Source organism: Bufo gargarizans, chromosome 6 (assembly GCF_014858855.1).
Source record: "Bufo gargarizans isolate SCDJY-AF-19 chromosome 6, ASM1485885v1, whole genome shotgun sequence".
NCBI classification, from domain to species: Eukaryota; Metazoa; Chordata; class Amphibia; order Anura; family Bufonidae; genus Bufo; species Bufo gargarizans.
In genome coordinates, this window is record NC_058085.1 from 237,814,153 (window position 1) to 237,834,673 (window position 20,521).

The window sequence follows — 20,521 nt, forward strand, 5'->3', positions numbered from 1 at the left end:
TACTCTTCAAATTCAGTGGGATTATTTAAAATTGAGATTAAGTGGGATTATCATTGGTTTCTATGAAATGACAAAGGGAATGACACAATGGAATGGCCATAGACTATAATGGGAAGTAAAATATGAGTTTATTTGCAGGTAAATCTGTGTTAGGAAATTAACCTTTACCCTGGGTAGAGTAGCATATTGTAAAATGAAAATTACCTTGGATCACTGGTGTACATACAGTGGTCGCAGTTGCGACCAGGCCCGGCACTTCAGGGGGACCGGCCGCCTGTGGACCCCCCCCCCCCCCAAGCTGCCCTAAAGCATGTTAAAAACGTCCGCTGGCAGGGGCCTTGCTGTACTCACATGTAATGGAGAGTTCTGATGGGGCCCCGGCATGAAGTACAGTGGCAATTTCGGGTCCCATCAGAGCGCTCCATGCCTCCGTTACATGTATAATATGGGGGGGAAAGTGTGCACACATTCACAGACACCCGGCCAGGCAGTTCGTTTCAGTGAAGCAAGGAAACCTCTCTGCTCCCTGCTCTACTGATCTTCAGAGCCAGGGGAGCTCCCCCTGCTGGCCTTACATCGCGCTGCTGGCTGTGTGAGGAGAGCTGAAAGCCCGGGAATCTGCCTTCAGCACAGCCAGCAGAGCGATGAGTGTGAGAGCCTGTCATCAGGGAAGAAGGTATGTTTTTTTTTTCTAATGCTACAGACTGGGGGCAAGGGGGGGGGGGGGTTTGATGGGCACAACTAGAGTGAGGGGGCACAAAAGTGGGCATCTCTACTGAGGGGCACCTAATCTGCCATAACTAATGTGAGGGGTCATATATAAAGGCATAACTACTGTGAGGGGCACATAATCTAGCATAACCACTGTGAGGGGCACATATGTGGGCATATCTAATGTGAGGGGAACATAATCTTGCATAACCACTCTGAGGGGGCACATATCTGGGCATAACCACTGTGAGGGGCACATATGTGGGCATATCTAATGTGAGGGGAACATAATCTTGCATAACGACTCTGAGGGGGCACATATCTGGGCATATGTACTTTGAGGGGCACATAACTGGGCATAAGTACTGTGAAGGGGCACATAATCTGGCATAACTACTGTGAGGGGCACATAATTTGGCATAACTACTGTGAGGGGGCACATAATCTGGCATGACTACTGTGAGGGGATACATAATCTGGCATGACTACTGTGAGGGGATACATAATCTGGCATAACTACTGTAAAGGGACACATATTTGGCATAACTACTGTGAGAGGGCACAGATCTGGGCATAACTACTGTGACAGGAACAAAGGTGGGCATAACTACTGTGAGGGGCCACAAGGTGGGCATTAGTACTTAGGGGAAATATCCTAGATTACCCTGCTATACATTGGCATGGCTCAGTCTTACAGGCCAGCACAGCGCCCCCTGCTGGTGATTTCACAGGGGCAGTCACCATCCCTTCCTTATGTGATTTTCTCACCACAGGGACCTTGTTCTAGATCCGGCAGACATCACGCCGACGCCAGTGACACCCTGGATGAGGTGGGACCAGATTTTATTAGGACTGGGTGAGTGTAGCCATGCATTGGGCTTAGGGCTCTTTAACACGAGCATATCCCGTGCGGGTAATCCGCTACGTGAAAGAGAGCCAAGCCCTGTTCCGGACAGCAGAGACACGGAGCATTAAGCGTTGGGGGGGGGGAGCAACAGGGAGGGGGCCCCATGGACCAGTTTCTCACCGGGCCCCCATGGATTGGGTGTACACAAATGCCTTGGATTAAAACAGTTTTCTATAGAATGCAAAAGTGAATGACATAATGGAATGCCTATAGACTACAATGGGATGCAAAATTTGATTGAAAGTCTGAACCATTTAACATATCAAGTAAATCTTTAGCAGGCTTACTCTTCAAATTCAGTGGATTATTTAAAATTTATATTAAGTGGGATTATCATTGGTTTCTATGAAATGACCAGGGGAATGACACTATGGAATGCTCATAGACTATAATGGGAAGTAAACTATGAGCAGGTAACTCTGTGTTATGTAGGACATTAACCTTTACCGCAAGTGTTCCCTGGGTAGAGGAGCACATTATAAAATGAAAATTACCTTGGATTATAACTGGTTTTTATAGAATGACTGAACACGACTTCAAATCTACAGCATCAAATATGTGCAGGATACAGTACGTTTAAATACACCCTTAGGGTAGGGTCACACTGAGCGCATACGCAGCGTATTTGAGGCTGCGAGAAATGTGCCAGACAGTGGGAAATACACTGCGTATGCGCCAGGAGCAGACACACAGGGCTTTCCCTCTGCGGCCCTGTGTGTGCAGTAAGGTTCGGAGGCGGGCCGAGCGCACCGACGTAACTGTGATGCACGGGGCCACCTCCAAACCTCACTGCAGACACAGCAGAGAAAAGCCCTGTGTGTCTGCTCCTAGCGCGTACACAGCGTATTTTCTACTGCTTGGCACATTTCTCGCAGCGTCAGATGCATTTGCCCTCAGTGTGACCCTACCCTTAATTTGTAAAAAAAAAAGACTCTGAAAAATTAACAATCTGTTTGGTTGCTATGGGCAACTGTCAGCTGTTCCTCTGTACAGATTTTGATAAATCTCCCCCTATGTTTTTAGGTTTATCAGTTTGTTGTAACATTGTTCTTGGTTCGTTCACCCTTTTCTCTGACCATGTCCTTTGCTACTTCATACACTCCCCTATGGCACTGCCATTGTTTACCACGGCGTTCATTTTTGTCTCGGAGTCTCATGTTTTTCCTGCTGGGATAGAAATGTCGATGTTCATTTGTATACCTTTTTTTTGACCCCTCCACACTTCCCATCCCTTCTTTGTTTTTGTCTCCCTCCTATTTTTCATTCTTGTTCTACAAAAAAGAACTTTCAATAAAAGTTCTGTTGAGTGCAAAAAAAATTAAAGAAGGTTATTCAGGAATAAAAAAAGGGCTTATTTCTTCCAAAAACAGCACCACACCTGTCCTCAGGTTGTGGGTGGTATTCACTTGGCAGAGCTGCAATACCACACACAACCTGAGGACAGGTGTGGTGCTGTTTTTGGAAGAAAACTGTAGTTTTTCTAATTCTGGATAATCCCTTTTAAATAAAATAAGTATTTACACATTTTCTATAAACTTGTCAGTTTTTATTCTCAGTATTGCCAACATGCTAAAGGAGTTGATTCAGTTCCCCCCTACATTTTACCATTTTCCGAGTACAATTCTGCTCAGGAATTACAGTTGGAAATTTTGATGCAGCAGAGTCCTATTGCAATCAATGGGATTCCGCTGCACAGTGCACACTACAGAATTCCAGCGGTGAAGCTTTCCACTGAAATATCTCTGTCGAAAGAAGGAACATGTTCTTTCTTTCCACGGAATATTGAGCGGAATGCACTGCCAGCTATAGGGAACGGCAATGGCTGCGCTGCCTAAGCACCGACGAAATCAGTTGGGGCGGGACGCATTTGGAATTTACAAACTGAATTTCTCCGCTTGGAAATTCCATAGTGTGCATGGACCCGTGGTTGCCCCCATGTATCCCCCACCCCAAAATCAGAGCCCATTCCTAGTCCTGGGCCTGTAGTTGGTGAGGGGGAGGAAAGATGTGTGTCTTTAGTTCAAAAATTTAATTTCCATTATTCTCTAGGGTTATTCCACCTCCCATTATACCCTTTGAATTCCCTTTCATCTCCACTTTATTATTTGCCACTGAACTTGGAGATAATGTCTGCTAAAGATTTATTTGATATGTTGAATGGTTCACACTCCAAATCACATTTTACTTCCCATTATACTGTATGGGCATTCCATTCACATGTTATTCCATAGAAAACAGCTTTAATCCCAGATAGTTTTAAATTTACAATGTGCTACTCTACCCAGGGAACACTTGCGGTAAAGGTTAATTTCCTACATAACACAGATTTACCTGCAAATGAGCTCATAGTTTACTTCCCATTATAGTCTATGGGCATTTCATTATGTCACTCACCTTTGCATTCTAAAGAAAACAGTTATAATCCAAGGTAAATTTTGTTTTACAATATGCTACCTTACCCAGAGAACACTTGCGGTAAAGGTTAATGTCCTACATAACACAGATTTACCTGCAAATGAGCTCATATTTTCCTTCCCATTATAGTCTATGGGCTTTCCATTGTGTCATTCCCCTTGTGATTTCATAGAAACCAATGATAATCCTACTTAATCTAAATTTTAAATATTCCCTCAGAATTTGAAGAGTATGTCTGCTAAAGATTTATTTGATATGTTGAATGGTTCAGACACCAAGTCACGTTTTACTTCCCATTATAGTCTATAGGCATAATATTGCTAAATAACACAGATTAACCTACAAATAAAATCGTATTTTACTTCCCATTATAGTCTACAGGCATTCCATTATTTCAATTGTAAAAGATGTTACTATACACAGGGAAGATCTGTGGTAAAGGATAAATTGATATTTTTTTCAGATTTGCCTACAAATTATCTGATACTATTTAGTTTGGCTTCATTATAGTCTAGGGGCATTCTTGGGGTCATTCACACTTGTCATTCCATAGAAAATAATGATAATCCCACCTAATCTTAATTTAGATCAATGCTACTGTGTTCGTATAGCATGCCTGCTAAAGATTTATTTGATGTGTCATATGTAGTATTGAGCGAACTTCTGTTTTAAGTTTGGCGTCTAAAGTTCGGGTTCGGGTTATCGAAGTATCCCGTTATGGATTCCGCTACCATGGACCATAACGGAATTTTGAATCCATAACGTGATACTTCGATAACCGGAACTCGAACTTTAGACGCCGAACTTAAAACACAAGTTCGCTCAACACTAGTCATATGGTTCTCGACTCCCATTATACTCTATGGGCATTCCATTGTGCTATTCACCTGTCATTCCATAGAAAACATGAAAAATCAAAAAAAAAAAATCTATTGTAAAATGTTACTATACACAGGGAAGATCTGTGGTAAAGGATAAATTGATATTTTTTTTTGCAGATTTGCCTACAAATTATCTGATACTTTGCTTCCCATTATACTCTATAGCCATTCCCTTTGGCTTCATTATAGTCTATGGGCATTCTCTTCCCCTGTCAAAGTCTATGGGCATTCCATTCTGTCATTCCTTTTAGTATGCCCCCAAATTACTGTATATTTTTAAACCTTATACTAGTTTAATTCTATATCTACATGCTACAATACTACAGATATGGTTCAGCTGTTTCTTGGTGGCACTGGCAGTATTCTTTCTTAAAGGGGTAGTCCGATAAGCCTTCACTTTTTCACACGACAGTACACTGTATATAATAAACACGCACACACATATTACATAGCTATAATACAACCCAGCACTATATAAACAAACTATATACACATTGTATATCTTCTATATCTGTAGACACACAGATATAGAATATACTAACATTATGTAAATACCTGACACACAATAACAATGAGTACAAGTTACACTTACCCTGACCACTAAGATATATACATATGTTACATCTCTGGTGCTGCAGGACCTATGATGATGTCACAGTCATGTGATCAGTTACATCTATGGCTTGGTAGTAGAGTACAGGACCTTTGATGATGTCATAATCATGTGATAAGCCAAAGGCGGAGTCAGGAACAGGGTTTTAAAGGGAACCTGTCACCGGGATTTTGGGTATAGAGCTGAGGACATGGGTTGCTAGATGGCCGCTAGCACATCCGCAATATCCAGTCCCTATAGCTGCGTGTGCTTTTATTGTGTATAAAAACCGATTTGATACATATGCAAATTAACCTGAGATGAGTCAGAGCTTGAAAATATGACTTTTCTCTGGTCACACAAGTAAGATCTGACTCTTTTATGTTAGTTTGCATATGTATGAAATCGTTTTTTTTTTACACAATAAAAGCACACAGAGCTATGGGGACTGGGTATTGCGGATGTGCTAGCGGCCATCTAGCAACCCATGTCCTCAGCTCTATACCCAAAATCCCAGTGACAGGTTCCCTTTAATGGTGTTGATGTGTGCTCTTCTCTCCAGTGTGAGTGTGCAGTGTGAATTGTAAGCCTTGTACATGTAGAAGAGCTGTGTGTGTAATGACTCAGGTTACAGGTGATGTGAATTGTAAGCTGTAATTGCTGCCGACACATGTTTCAAGAGAGGACTCATGCAGTTCTAGTAATCCTGTAGTCCTGACCAAGTCACTTGCCCTTGTCAACAGCAGCCGTCCACCGCCCAAGAGGAGTAGAAGGCCTCTTTCAGACTGGCGTTGCGGGAAAAGGTGCGTTGCGGGAACATGCGTGATTTTTCTGCGCGAGTGCAAAAAATTGTAATGCGTTTTGCACTCGTGTGAAAAAAATCGGCATGTTTGGTACCCAAACCTGAACTTCTTCACAGAAGTTCGGGCTTAGGTTGTATTATTTTCCCTTATAACACAGTTATAAGTGAAAATAATAGCATTCTGAATACAGAATGCATATTAAAATAGCGCTGAAGGGGTTAAAAAATAATAAAAAATAATTTAACTCGCCTTAATCCACTTGATCGCGCAGCCGGCATTTCTTCTGTCTTCTTTCTTTGCTGTGTGCAGAAACAGGACCTGTGGTGACGTCACTTCGGTCATCACATGGTCCATAACATGATCCATCACCATGGTAAAAGATCAAGTGATGACCGAAGTGACGTCACCACAGGTCCTGTTTCTGCACACAGCAAAGAAAGAAGACAGAAGAGATGCCGGCTGTGCGATCAAGTGGATTAAGGTGAGTTAAATTTTAATTATTTTTTTTTAACCCCTCCAGCGCTATTTTACTATGCATTCTGTATTCAGAATGCTATTATTTTCCCTTATAACCATGTTATAAGGGAAAATAATAATAATCGGGTCTCCATCCCGATCGTCTCCTAGCAACCGTGCGTGAAAATCGCACCGCATCCGCACTTGCTTGCGGATGCTTGCGATTTTCACGCAACCCCAATCATTTCTATGGGGCCTGCGTTACGTGAAAAAATAAATGTACAAAATAGAGTATTCACACAACGCACAAGTGATGCGTCAAAATCCCCGCTCATGTACACAGCCCAATTGAAATGAATGGGTCCGGATTCAGTGCGGGTGCAATGCGTTCAACTCACGATTCGCATCGGAATACTCGCCCGTGTGAAAGGGGCCGAAAACAGCTTCCATACTGGGAGTTAAAGGGACTGTCCAGTAATTTATAAGTCATGGCCTCTGGGCAGGATAGACCATTACTATCTGGTTGGTGCAGGGGGCAAACACGCTGCACCCCTGCAGATAAGGCTCCTTTCACACTAGCGTTCGGGTGTCCGCTCGTGAGCTCCGTTTGAAGGAGCTCACGAGCGGACCCGAACGCAGCCGTCCAGCCCTGATGCAGTCTGAATGGAGCGGATCCGCTCAGACTGCATCAGTCTGGCGGCGTTCAGCCTCCGCACGCAGCAGTGATGGCCAGTTTGCATTGTTCGCTCGCGAACACATGCGGGCTGCCATCTTTTCTCACAAGTCCGGCGAGGCGCAGGTAAGTCCTTACCTGTGCCTGTGCGCGAGCAGGTCTGAAATCAAATGCGGTCATCGGGAGCAGGCAGTTCTGAGAACAGCCATTGAGGGCCTTCATCGGGCTATTCTCGGAACTGCCTGCTTCCAGTGACCACATTTGATTTCAGACCGGCTCACGCACAGGCACAGGTAAGGACTTACCTGCGCCTCGCCGGACTTGTGAGAAAAGATGGCAGCCCACATGTGTTCGCGGGCGAACAATGCGAACTGGCCATCACTGGTTACCAGCTCCAACCAGTACATGGTGGAGAGAGCTACTGATCGGCGAGGTTTCCGAGCATTGCTGATCAGATAGTGATGGCCTATCCTAACAGTAGGTTTACTCTGTATACTCTGATCAGTTTTATCCTAATGCATTCTGAATGGAGAGCAATCCGTTCAGTATGCATCCTCTTATGTTTTTTGGCCGGAGAAAATACCACAGCATGCTGCAGTTTTCTCTCTGGCCAAAAATCCTGAACACTTGTTGGAATGCTGGATCCAGCATTAATTTCCATTGAAATGTATTAGTGCCGGATCCGGCATTACGTGTTCTGCAAAACGGTCTGTGCATGCGCAAAGAAAATAAAAAAAATAACAGGATCCGTTTTCCAGATGACACCGAAGAGACGGATCCGGTATTTCAATGCATTTGTGAGACGGATCCGTTTGAGTCAGGTTTTCCGGATCCTCTGCCACAAGTGTGAAAGTACCCTAAAACTGTAGATACGAATTAACTTAATTACTTGGGGTAGGGCATTCCAGAAAACTGGTGCAGCTCAAGAGAAGTCTTGGAGATGGAAGTGAAAGTGTCAGAATAAGGCCGCATGCACACGACCGCAAGTTGCGGATCCGCAAAACACAGATGGCGTGTGTGCCCGTGCCGCAATTTTTGCGGAATGGCACGGACAGCCTTTACATATAGCTGCCTATTCTTGTCCGCAAAGCACGGACAAGAATAGGTCATGTTATTATTTTTTTTGCGGGGCCACGGAACGGAGCAACGGATGCAGACAGCACACTGAGTGCTGTCCACATATTTTGCGGCCCCATTAAAGTAAATGGGTCTGCATCCGAGATGCCAAAATGGCGGCTTGGATGCGGACCAAAACACGGCCGTGTGCATGAGGCCTAAGGTGGATGTCAGTCGTAAGTCATTGGCTAAACAGAGAGCACGGATAGGATGGGATGGATTTTAAATTGAATCCTATACTGTATGGGTAACCAGGCCAATGACTGGCACAGGGCAGAGGCATCGGAGTAGTGATTAAACAGATAGGTGACCCTGGCTGCTGCATAATGATAAATTGGAGAGGGGGAAGTCTGGTGAGGGGGAAGTCAATTAGTAATGAGTTACAGTAATTCAGATGGGAATGGATCAGAGCAACAATGAGAGTTTTTGTTGTTTCCATAGTGAGAAAGGGGCAGATTCTAGAGATGTTTTTGAGATGCAGGCAGCATGAGCAGGCACGGGATTGAATTTAGGGGGCAAAGGAAATATTAGTGTCATAAATAACATTGAGACAGCGGGCATGCTGCCTAGGCATGATGGTACTGTCGCACACTGAGATGGAGATATCAGGTTTAGTTAGGTAAGTAGATGGAGATAACACAAGAAGTTCCGTTTTTGAAAGATTCATTTTCAGATAGAGAGAGGACATGAAGTTAGAGACAGTGGATATATGGTCACTGGTGTTCTGGAGTATAGAGAAAAGAGGAGACGACCAAGGGTTGAGCCCTAAGGAACCACAACAGCAAGAGGGAGAGGAGATGAAGTAGGGCCAGCAAATGACAAACTGAAGGAATGTCCAGACAGATAGGAATTAAACGAAAAAAGAAGGGTGTCCTTAAGGCAGATAGATTGGAGCATGGTGAGGAAGAGATGGTAGTCTAAAGTGTCACATGCTGCAGAGAGACTGAGGAGAATTAGTAAAGAGTAGTCTCCATCAGTGATGGTCAGTTCGCAGTGTTCGCCAGCAAACACATAGCTGCCATCTTTAGTAAGGTAGACTCGCCCATCCGGCAATGCACAGGTAAGCCCTTTCCCTGTGTCGGGAGCCGGTCTGAAATCAAATGCAGTCACAGGGAGCAGGCAGTTCCAAGATCAGCCCGATGAAGGCCCCCGCGGCTGTTCTCAGAACTGCCTGCTCCCGGTGACTGCCTTTGATTTCAGACCAACTCCTGGAACAGGTAAGGGCTTACCTGTGCATCGCCGGACGGGTGAGTCTACCTTACTAAAGATGGCAGCCCCCATGTGTTTGCTGGCGAACACTGCGAACTGACCATCAATGGTCTCCATTGCATTTAGCTGTCAGGAGTTAATTTGTCACTTTGGTGAGGGCAGATTCTGTAGAATGTAAGAAAACCAGATTGTAATGGTTCGAAGAGAGTGTTAGCGGAGAGATGCATGAAGAGTGTAGCTGGGCAGCTAAGACCTGTCCTAGGTTGCTAATATAGCTTGAGTGTTTATACAGCTGGACCTGCCAATATCCTTAATACAGTTTCTATGTTTGTGTGTTAAAGACAAAAGCAGAGTTATTTACAGAGACTTCATGTTTGGATGTCATATAACTATAGCAGAAAAGATAATATGCCTTTAAGATTCATTATATTAATGTGAGGTAAGCTCAATGACACAGCAGAAACAACAGAAAGCTTAGGGTTAAACTGTTGTTGCTGGGCAGGAGTCTTGACCAATCCTAGCCAGCCTCACATAGCTCAGGAGTTTTGACCAATCACAGCCAGCCTCACACACAGCCTTGTGGGAAACCCCCCTAGAAGGAGCTGCTAGAATCATTACACCAGAGGAGAGAAGCCAAAATAGGTATTTAGAACAGTTATATAATGTTACTATTGTTAGTATTGTGATTAGAACTGTATACTGAACCAGTTATATGTGTGTTTACTTACAGTTCCACCAAATTGCTAGCATACAATTTCAAATACCATACAATTGCATACAAACGAACTACTGAGCCATACAATCATACAATCCAAACAAATTGCATACAAATGCGAACTGCTCATACCAGATCATTAGCAATTGTATAGAGCAAACTGCAAACCAAGTAGAGCAAGTGAACTATTGGTTAACCTCAGATATACCTCTCAGAGAGATCATAAAGTGCTTAAATAACTTAAAGTGAGAGAACAAATACACAAGAGAAAAATATATCCACCATTTTATGTTGAATGACGAGATTGAACAGTCGAACCACCATCTTATGCATACCGCCATTTTGAGATATCTTTTCAACATGTGTTATGTACATGGGCTATCTGCTGCGGAGGCGGCAGTATTATATATGAAGAAAAGTTGAAGTTAATAAAGAAGTTATTTCAAGCATTTGGTGTGCTCTTTTAACCTAGTGTTTCCATAGAACAGCGCTAGAGGGATTACAGAGTAACAGACAGTCTGGTTAGACTAAAAAGTCAGAGATATCAGAATTCTTCTAATGCCACAGCGCAAAAGGCACTTCATAGTGCTGCGCCTGCCACAAAGAGAGCACCAGACACTCCAAGAGTTTAGAGATGAAGGGGAGACGGGTCTATAGTTATTTGCAAAGGATGGGTCATGAGAAGGTTTTTTTAAAATAATGAGATTATAGCCATCACTATCATAGCGCCGGACATCCCGCCATGACCAGGGTGACGGCGTTTTTGTCTTATCCCTGCACACTTTGCTCCTGATGTATCTAGCTTCTACTAGGTGAAAAGCGTTGAGTTACCAATTATTTGAGCAGGGCTTGTACTTTATACTGAGCTACACATCAGTTGCCGACTCAGCCCTGTGCACTACAAACCTCTGCATCCTGTTAACAGTTGTCACACTCATTCTAGCAGGGCCCTAATAAGTGCGCCAAGCTTTTTTTACACCGTAGCCAGTGTAGCCCTGGGCCTACTCATCAGAGGCTTCATCTTAGCCTTAATTGCGACCGATATTGGCTAGCCATGGGGGTAGGGGCACTGTAATGTAGGGCGGTGTACACATACACTTGCCCCTCTACCCCCAATTATATTGAACCATTCTATATAGCTAAGCAGGGCTCGATCTTTACACTGCGCCACATACATAGTCGACTGCCCAGCTCTGTGTGCATTTGTTTGCCGTATGGCAGTTGATACAGGCTCTGCAGTGGGGCCATACATGGGTATCAAGCGTGATACATATAAGCCAGTGTAGCTCAGAGCTTAATTATCAGAGTTCATACTTTTGCCTACACTGACGGTCTTTATCAAGTAAGCTGTGTGGTTAGGGGCTTTTTGGATACAGCTGCATTAACCGCTACACAGTAGCGGCGTATACTTAGACTTGCCCTTCTACCATCAGTTATACTCATGTCCAGTGGGGTGATTGATCCTTTATCCCTTTTCAATCATTGCCTTACCTGGCTACACCAGTCTGTAGGTTTTCCCACCTCTTTATTTCTGTTTTTACAACAGTGATACCTAATAAAGACTTTTTTGTTTTGTTTTTAGCGTTTTCCCTAGGCAGTGATTGGTTTGTAATTCGAAAACGCCTAATACCCTATCATTTGGCCGTGATAATGAGATTGTGACAGAATGTTTTGAAAGAAGAGGGGAAGACACCAAAACAGTGAGAGAAGTTGAAGATTTTAGTTAGGTGAGTGGTGACAGCTGGGGAGAGAGACTGTAGGAGGTGTGAGGGGATAGCGTCAGTAGTTCATATGTTGGGATGAGAAGAGAGGAGCCGGGAGATCTCTTCTTCTTTGACTGGGTCGAATGTGGAGAGTAAGTCAGAGGAGATGTGAGGGGAAAAGGAATCAATGACACTTAGAGGCTGGGAGCTGATTTTCTTCCATATATTTTCCATTTTCTCTTTGAAGTAGAGGGCCAGATTTTCAGCACGGAGGTCTGTACTAGGGGCCTGCACTTTTGGACTAAGGAGAGAGTGAAAAGTGCCAGAGTTTTTTGGGATTACTGGATAGTAAAGATCAGGGTGGTGAAGTAGGTCTATTTGGAGAGATGAAGGGCACAGTTATAAGTTGCCAACATGAATTTATAATGGAAGAAATCTTGTAGTGTGCAAGTTTTTCTACATAGGTATTTGATGCTTCTGGAGCAACGCTGGAGTAAGTGAGTTTGAGAACCTTTCGTCTCTGTTTGAAGATCTTGAGAGTAAGGGCTGTTTCACACGAGCGGATGCAGTGCGTGACATCCGCTGCGTGAATGACAGCTAAGACCCGCTGCGGACAGCAGAAGCACAGAGCATTAACATGATTGATAATGCTCCGTGCCTCTCTGTGATCTCTTTATTACAAAATCACGGTGACAACTTTATTTCACTGTCATTTTGTAGTAAAGAGATCATAGAGAGACACAGAGCATTATCAATCATGTTAATGCTCCGTGCTTCTTCTGTCCGCATCGGGTCTTGGCTGTCATTCACGCAGCGGATGTCACGCACTGTATCCGCTCATGTGAAACAGCCCTTAAGAGGCGCTAGTTCATCCAGGCTGCTTCTGATTGTGTCATCATAATGTTTTGCAGCCTGCTCTGGACAGAAGTGGTACCCAAGGTCATATATACAGATTACATTGTAACAGTCTGATCACATGACTGTGACATCATCCAAGGTCCTATACACACACTACACTACGTGCAGAATTATTAGGCAAATTAGTATTTTGACCACATCATCCTCTTTATGCATGTTGTCTTACTCCAAGCTGTATAGGCTCGAAAGCCTACTACCAATTAAGCATATTAGGTGATGTGCATCTCTGTAATGAGAAGGGGCATGGTCTAATGACATCAACACCCTATATCAGGTGTGCATAATTATTAGGCAACTTCCTTTCCTTTGGCAAAATGGGTCAAAAGAAGGACTTGACAGGCTCAGAAAAGTCAAAAATAGTGAGATATCTTGCAGAGGGATGCAGCACTCTTAAAATTGTAAAGCTTCTGAAGCGTGATCATCGAACAATCAAGCGTTTCATTCAAAATAGTCAACAGGGTCGCAAGAAGCGTGTGGAAAAACCAAGGCGCAAAATAACTGCCCATGAACTGAGAAAAGTCAAGCGTGCAGCTGCCAAGATGCCACTTGCCACCAGTTTGGCCATATTTCAGAGCTGCAACAAGGTGTGCAATACTCAGAGACATGGCCAAGGTAAGAAAGGCTGAAAGACGACCACCACTGAACAAGACACACAAGCTGAAACGTCAAGACTGGGCCAAGAAATATCTCAAGACTGATTTTTCTAAGGTTTTATGGACTGATGAAATGAGAGTGAGTCTTGATGGGCCAGATGGCTGGATTGGTAAAGGGCAGAGAGCTCCAGTCCGACTCAGACGCCAGCAAGATGGAGGTGGAGTACTGGTTTGGGTTGGTATCATCAAAGATGAGCTTGTGGGGCCTTTTTGGGTTGAGGATGGAGTCAAGCTCAACTCCCAGTCCTACTGCCAGTTTCTGGAAGACACCTTCTTCAAGCAGTGGTACAGAAAGAAGTCTGCAAGGTAAGAAAAAACATGATTTTCATGCAGGACAATGCTCCATCACACGCGTCCAAGTACTCCACAACGTGGCTGGCAAGAAAGGGTATAAAAGAAGAAAATCTAATGACATGGCCTCCTTGTTCACCTGATCTGAACCCCATTGAGAACCTGTGGTCCATCATCAAATGTGAGATTTACAAGGAGGGAAAACAGTACACCTCTCTGAACAGTGTCTGGGAGGCTGTGGTTGCTGCTGCATGCAATGTTGATGGTGAACAGATCAAAACACTGACAGAATCCATGGATGGCAGGCTTTTGAGTGTCCTTGCAAAGAAAGGTGGCTATATTGGTCACTGATTTGTTTTTGTTTTGTTTTTGAATGTCAGAAATGTATATTTGTGAATGTTGAGATGTTATATTGGTTTCACTGGTAAAAATAAATAATTGAAATGGGCATATATTTGTTTTTTGTTAAGTTGCCTAATAATTATGTACAGTAATAGTCACCTGCACACACAGATATCCCCCTAAAATAGCTAAAACTAAAAACAAACTAAAAACTACTTCCAAAAATATTCAGCTTTGATATTAATGAGTTTTTTGGGTTCATTGAGAACATGGTTGTTGTTCAATAATAAAATTAATCCTCAAAAATACAACTTGCCTAATAATTCTGCACTCCCTGTATATTACATATCCATGTATAGAAATTATAGATATATACCTTATATCATTCACACATCTATATCACATATTAGTGTATACAAACTAATTATAGTCACTATATATAATTCACATAAACTTATTACATAGCAAATTATATAGACTACAGATATAGGGGGACATTTATTAAGATCGGCATTTTAGAAAGAGGACCTTTCACCACTCCTGACATGCCTGTTTTAATAGCTTCATAGAAATAATACAGGAACGGTGTGTTGTCTTCCTGACGCTCAAGTTAAACACATCATGGATTGGGTTGACAGATTACTAGGAGGGGCTGGAGAAGATCCAGCAGTCATGGTCCATATTAAAATCAATGACAAAGTTAGAGGTAAGTGGACCGTCCTTAAAAATTATTTTAGGGATTTAGGTCACAAGCTTAGGGCAAGGACCTCAAAGGTAGTGTTTCTGGAAATACAGAAGTTTAAGACCACTTGAAAAATGGCAAAAAAATCATATTTTACATTGTTGGATCTTAACAAGGTTCCAAGTAGAGCTTCAACATGCAACAAGAAGAAATGAGAGTGAGACAAAACATTATATTTGAACATTCAATTAATTGAAAATAACGATTAAACTGAAACAGGCTGTTTTTCAGCTGAGCCAAATCTTAGGACCACATGCCTTTAAAAGGCCAAATCTGTGCAAAGATGTGGATTTATTGTCATTTTCTGTCAGGTAGTCACACGTTGTGATGACGAAGGCAAAAAAACTCTTCCCTTTTCAACGTGGTTGGGTTGTTGAACTGCATAAGCAGGGTCTCTCACAGCGCGCCATCGCTGGTGAGGTGGGACGCAGTAAGACAGTCATTTGGAATTTCTTAAATGATCCTGAGGGTTTTGGAGCAAAAAAGTCAAGTGGAAGACCCAAGCACTGAGCCGGAGGATCCAATTGGCTGTCCGTCAAGACACTGGACGATCCTCGACCCAAATTATGGCCCTTACTGGTGCTGACTGCAGCCCCAAAACCATCAGATGACATCTGAGACTGAAGGGCTTCAAAAACAAAAAATGTCTTCAAAGACCTCCTCTCCTTGAATGCCACAGAACTGCTCGTTTGGACTTTGCAAGAGAGCACCAAACATGGGACATTCAAAGGTGGAAGAAAGTTTTATTCTCGGATGAGAAAAATTTAACCTTGATGGTCCTGATGGTTTCCAATGTTACTGGCATGATAAGCAGATCCCACCTGAGATGTTTTCTACACGCCACAGTGGAGGGGGCACCATAATGGTCTGGGGTGCTTTTTCATTCAGTGGAACAATGGAGCTTCAGGAAGTGCAGGGGCGTCAAACGGCCGCTGGCTATATCCAGATGTTGCAGAGAGCATTCCTCATGACTGAGGGCCCTCGTCTGTGCGGTAACGACTGGGTTTTTCAACAGGACAACGCTACAGTACACAATGCCCACAGGACAAGCGACTTCTTCCAGGAGAATAACATCACTCTTTTGGCCCACCCTGCGTGTTCCCCTGATCTAAATCCAATTGAGAACCTTTGGGGATGGATGGCAAGGGAAGTTTACAAAAATGGACAGCAGATGCCCTTCATGCGGCCGTCTTCACCACTCAGAGAAATGTTCCCACTCACCTCATGGAAACGCTTGCATCAAGCATGCCAAAACAAATTTTGGAAGTCATAAACAATAACGGCGGAGCTACTCATTACTGAGTTCATGTTTGGAAGTTGGATTTCTGTTTTGGGGGGGTTTATTTTTTTATTTTTGGAGGTGTGGTCCTAAACTTTTGATCAGCTGAAAAACAGCCTGTTTCAGTTTATTCGTTGTTTTCATTAAATTGAATGCTCAAAAAATGTTTTGTCTCACTTCCATTTCTTCTTGTTGCATGTTGAAGCGCTACTTGGAACCTTGTTAAGATCCAGCTATGCTAAATATGATTTTTTGCCATTTTTCAAGTGGTCTTGAACTTTTGATCAGGACTGTACTACCTGTACCATGAGCCATACAAGAAAGGCAGCAGGAGATTAGGGAGGTAAACAAATGGCTAAAGAACTGGTGTAGGAAGGAGGGGTTTGGGTTCCTGGAGAACTGGGCCGACTTCTCTGGGGAAGGGGCAGCTGTGTTGGGGGAGAAGATGGCTAGAAGGTTGGAGGAGTGTTTAAACTGGAGATTGGGGGGGGGGTTACATTATAGAAGGGGAAGATAGTGCAGATAGAGAACTGGGGCAAGGTAATGGAACTGGGGGAGGAATGGAAGGAGGGACTAGAACAGTTCATAAGGAAAGGTGTACGGTAAAAATATACATAAACCTCTTAATTGTATGTATACTAATGCCAGAAGCCTGACTAATAAAACTGATGAACTGGAATTAGTGATGTGTGAGGAGGACTATGACATAGTGGGAATAACTGAGACATGGCTGGATGATATTTATGACTGGCCACTACACCAGTGGTGCCCAACCATTTTTCATCTGAGGGCCGCACTAGACATGGTATAAATCTCGTGGCCCAGAACCATGCAGCTTTGCCAGAAAGAAATGCAAACACTGTGAGGGGGCACGTGTGGGCATTACTAAAATACAAAATATGTAGGCCTTCAAATCTGTGTTGGAGGCTGCGTTTGGAGCCTCTGTTGCAGATTCTGTCGAAAGACCCAAAAAAAGCCTTATATGCAGCACTTTTGTGTCCGGTAAAAAGACAGGATCCCGAACGGAAACTGAACGGATCCCATCATAGTCGGTGGAGTCTGTTCAGCTTCTTCCCTGTGGGGTGACAGGAGGAGGATGATACTTTGTATAGATAAGACGTGGCACACGTATCTCTTGAGGTTGTGGTGCTGGTTGTGTTGGCTTCCCAGCCACACTAACACATAGACAGAATAACAACCGCACTCAAATTGAATTCTTATGTGTTCGTTTTTATTTTGGGCAACTTCACCAATTTGTGACGTTTCGGTCATACGACCTTTATCAAACACTGTGATAATGAGAGAATATTTCAGTAAATATACAGTATAAAGGCAATATCAAAATTTATCATTGCACCCTATTTTGACATATGATATTGGCACTTTATAACATCGAAGATACTCAGATGAAAGTATCAAAAAGTCAAAACAGTCAGAACAATCCAGAAAAAAATAATAAAAGTAAGGAATACAAAATTAAAACTAAAAATTCAGAAATAATACAAAAACCGCTAATACGGCAATGCGGTCATATTCATTTACATGAATTATCAAAAGCATCAAAAACATAGCACTCCGTATATAGTAGATCGACGTTAAGGATAATTATTCTATTAATAAATAGATATATATTCTAAATATATTGGTATGCACAGATGAGTAAATGAATAAATCTGCGATCCTTTGATATAGCTAGCTTGAACTACAATTTAGAAACGACCTCTGTCCCAGACTGAGATTGACAGAGTGAAAATACACATTGTAAATACAAACAGATGCAATTGAGGCTAATTCTTATAGAACCGGGTGCCCCCATTTAGACAAAACAACACTTACCAAGTTGCCATAAGAAGGAGGAGAGACCATAGGAGAAGTGGAGCTGATGGTGTATCCACACCCATATAAACGCTATGGCTAGGTGGTGCATGTGTTCTAATATAGCCGGCCCGGGAGGAAATGACCGAAACCGGAAGTGCCCATGCGTTCCAAGCTGGAACGCATATCGCCCCATCTATTCAGGTGAATATAATCTTTATGTATGTCCGGGGGAGGTACTAGGTAATAGCGCTTGTGGTATAAAGAGAAGGAATGTTATTATGTGGGGTGTGACTATAAGTATTATACTATCCTAGGGAGATCGCGAACCGGAAGTGCGTTCCGGCCCTGACCGGAAATAACCAATGCGTTCCAGCTTGGAACGCATCGGATGCGATCATAGTTTTGAACCTAGGCCAGTGTCTGTAATCTAAGATGAGCATGAGATGGAATGGATGATGTGGAATATATAAGTTTGGGATATACAGTCTACACCTATAACAGAATAAATATGAGAAAAATCTTTATTTATAGTTGAAAGTGAAGATAATAAGCTAGTGAGGGAAGAAAAAATGAAAAATTTGAAAAGTAGAGAAAGAAGGGAGGTATAAAACAAAGAAAAAGGAAAGAAAAAAGAAAAAAAGAAAAAAGAGAGAAAAAAAGAGAAAAAAAGGGAAGAAAAAGAAGGAATAGAAGAGAAATGACGATCAGAGAAAAAGGTGGGGGGGGGGGGGGAAAGATCAGAAAGAAATAAAAGAACCAACACCTAGAAAAGGATATAGATAAAGATGGCAAACATTGGTGGGGGTCCGGTTCTTAGTGCATCTGAAAAAAACAAAAGGTAGATAATTAGTCATAATATCCACTATATGACACCTATACCAATGACATTACATTTATTTAAATAAACGAGGACAATTCATAATCTCTGTTGAGCCCCTTAGGTTCTAAACTCTGTAGCCTGTGTATCCAATATGCCTCACGTTTTTTAAGCATTTGCTGTCTATTACCTCCTCTTCTAGGTAATTAAATTTTTTCTATTACCTGAAATTTCAATTGGGATACGCTGTGTTTCATTTTGTGAAAATGGTGAGGGACCGGGAGCAATAAGTTCTCGCATCTGATAGTAGACTTATGTTGGCAGATACGATCCCTCACATTTTGGGTAGTTTCCCCTACATATATCAGGCCACATGGGCATTTCAGAAGATAAATTACATAATTGGATTGGCAAGTATGAAACCCCTTAATTTGGATGGACTCACCAGTCTGTGGATGATAAATTTTGTCTAGAGTTGAGCGAACACCTGGATGTTCGGGTTCGAGAAGTTCGGCCGAACATCCCGGAAATGTTCGGGTTCGGGATCCGAACCCGATCCGAACTTCGTCCCGAACCCGAACCCCATTGAAGTCAATGGGGACCCGAACTTTTCGGCACTAAAAAGGCTGTAAAACAGCCCAGGAAAGAGCTAGAGGGCTGCAAAAGGCAGCAACATGTAGGTAAATCCCCTGCAAACAAATGTGGATAGGGAAATGAATTAAAATAAAAATTAAATAAATAAAAATTAACCAAAATCAATTGGAGAGAGGTTCCATAGCAGAGAATCTGGCTTCCCGTCACCCACCACTGGAACAGTCCATTCTCAGATATTTAGGCCCCGGCACCCAGGCAGAGGAGAGAGGTCCCGTAACAGAGAATCTGTCTTCATGTCAGCAGAGAATTAGTCTGCATGTCATAGCAGAGAATGAGGCTTCACGTCAGCCACCACTGCAACAGTCCATTGGCATATATTTAGGCCCAGCACACACACAGGCAGAGGAGAGAGGTCCCGTAACAGACAATCTGGCTTCATGTCAGCAGAGAATCAGTCTGCATGTCATAGCAGAGAATCAGGCTTCACGTCAGCCACCACTGCAACAGTCCATTGGCATATATTTAGGCCCAGCACACACACAGGCAGAGGAGAGAGGTCCCGTAACAGAGAATCTGGCTTCATGTCAGCAGAGAATCAGTCTGCATGTCATAGCAGAGAATGAGGCTTCACGTCACCCACCACTGCAACAGTCCATTGGCATATATTTAGGCCTAGCACACAGGCAGAGCAGAGAGGTCCCGTAACAGACAATCTGGCTTCATGTCAGCAGAGAATCAGTCTGCATGTCATAGCAGAGAATCAGGCTTCACGTCAGCCACCACTGCAACAGTCCATTGGCATATATTTAGGCCTAGCACACAGGCAGAGCAGAGAGGTCCCGTAACAGACAATCTGGCTTCATGTCAGCAGAGAATCAGTCTGCAT